General features: G+C 33.4%; 1 protein-coding gene across 2 annotated transcripts in view; it reads right to left on the bottom strand.

Moving 5' to 3' along the window:
* LOC125046643 overlaps positions 1-2500 on the bottom strand; it is a 25885-nt gene that overhangs the window by 13858 nt on the left and 9527 nt on the right. The gene's annotated exons all lie outside the window — the stretch shown is intronic.

Raw genomic sequence — 2500 nt, 5'->3', positions numbered from 1 at the left:
AATACCTAATCTTAGATTTACAGATAATATTGTTCTCTTCAGTGAATCTGCAAATGAAATGCAGCAACTAATAAATGATCTGAATAGAGAAAGCCTGAAAGTCAGACTTAGGATGAAAAAGAAAAAGACTAAGATGATGCTCAACGGTAGAGTTTAATTCGAACAGATACTTGTTCAAGTCAAAGCGCTAGAGGTGGTAGACAAGTATATATTCCTAGGGCAACTCGAATAAACAAACAAACTTATCTAGCAAAGAGGAAATTAAGCGATGCATCAGTCTAGGCTGGAGCACCTTCGGCAGACACAATTGCATACTAAGAGGCTCCTTGCCATTATGTTTAAAAGGGAAAGTCTGTAACCAATGCATCCTCCCAGTTAAGACCTATATATCAGAAACATGGATTTCATTTATTTCATATATATACATATATACATAATATGTATATATGTGTATATATATGCATATATATTATATATACATATATATATTTATTTATCATATATATATATTTAATATTTCATGTGTATATATATATATATATATATATATATATATATATATATATATATATATATATGTATATGTATAAGTATATGTGTATATATATATATATATATATATATATATATATATATATATATATATATATATATATATATATGTATATGTATATGTATATGTATATGTATATGTATATGTATATGTATATGTATATGTATATGTATATGTATATGTATATGTATATGTATATGTATATATATATATATATATATATATATATATATATATATATATACACATACCACATTTGTGGGTGGGTTTTTTCACGTGTCAACCAAATAGTCAGTAAATGTTCTCTACTCTTGGTAACACTGTCAGGTGTGTTTGACAAAAACTTCTTCCCTTGTGCTGCAGTTGGCTGTCGACTCAGGTGATCCTTTTCATCAAGTGGACTTTGTGAAGATCAGCACAAGTAGCTGATATGTATTAACCCAATGTTGCTGGGAAAATGCTATGCTCATTTTATAACCCATTCACAACGGGCATGTCACGTACGTCCATGCCATGCCCACTGTGAGTTTACTTGTTTAATTGTTTTTGCACATAGATAGCTACACTTGTACTAAATCACCAATGAGCCAATTACGAGTATCCTTTTCTTTAAGTTACAAAAATATTTTACGTTATCTTATTTTGCTATTGCTAATGTTTATAGCATTATAACAATTATAATGTTTATAATAAAACTAACACCATCGATATTCATAGCACTGGTAAAAAATACGTTTTTCCCGCCAAATCAGGTCTACTAATTGACTCCTTTGTGGCTAAGCACTAGCAGAGCCATCTATGTGCAGAGACATTTCACAAAAAATATAGAAAATGAGCACAGCATTTTCCCCATTTTTTATTCATTTTCCCCGGTGGCATTGGGTTAATAAACCAAATTCAGAGTGGGTATGGCATGTACATGGCATGTATGTACATGTCATCCCTGTCAGTTATGAGTTAGGTAAAAATACTGTGTAAAAGAGGAAAATGTAACATTTACAGAAGAATTGCTAGGTCTTGCTACCTCTGAACGCTCATTCAAGGTTTTTGACAAAAAACTGACATATTGTTAAAAGTTATAATCAAAATGATTTCTGTGGTGGCAGACTCCATATCATGTGCAGTTCTATCCTTTATAATATAGCACTATCACTAGTATTGACCTTTGGTGTATGTAAAATGAAGTTTCCAGCAAAGCTTACCTCTCCTTTCACCTACTGACCATGAGCTCTCTTCCCCATCCTCCTCCCTCCCACTAATTGTGGCTTATTCTCAACCTATTAAATCTGGCTGAAGGCTAGGTGATGGGAACCTACTGTAATGAAAAAATTAGGCTGAGGGCCGGGGTGAAGAGAATGAGTCAGCATAAAGGGACAAAGATCAATGATGATGATTAAACTCAGTGGACATTTAGGAAAGGCTCTTGCATCATTTCCACCAATAAACAAGGGTAGAATGTGCCATCCATAAACCACAACTGGAAAAGCACTGGCTCCAGGGAGGACACGAATTTCATGCTCAGGATCCTTATTCCTGTCTACAGTTACTGGCAGTACCTGTATTACAGTGTGTTACAGAAAATTGAATAATACAAAAATACTTTTAAAAATTATACAAATAACACTATGTCACTTATTGCTCGTTACTGATAATAAGCAGTCTGATCAAGGAAAAACAGCCTATTACCATCTTCAAAAAGCATAACAAATATAGACCTTGGAAAATGACAAAACAGCAAAAAATATTTATGCAGAAAAAGGCATACAAATGCTCCAAAGAGAATGCAAGGAATCCTGATAAAGCACTTGGGTGTTCATGTGGGCCAGGTCTAAAAGCCACACACCCAGCAGTCTCTCTATTCAAAAAGAATGCTCATATGCTGACTGCCAGCTGCAGCATGGCAGTGATGGTCTAAGCAACTTTATGAGGTCTTTATTAGTCACAGAT

This window comes from Penaeus chinensis, chromosome 39 (genome assembly GCF_019202785.1).
Source record: "Penaeus chinensis breed Huanghai No. 1 chromosome 39, ASM1920278v2, whole genome shotgun sequence".
In the NCBI taxonomy this organism is placed as follows: domain Eukaryota; kingdom Metazoa; phylum Arthropoda; class Malacostraca; order Decapoda; family Penaeidae; genus Penaeus; species Penaeus chinensis.
The sequence above is the reverse complement of the archived record's forward strand: the minus strand, read 5'-3'. Positions and strand labels throughout refer to the sequence as shown.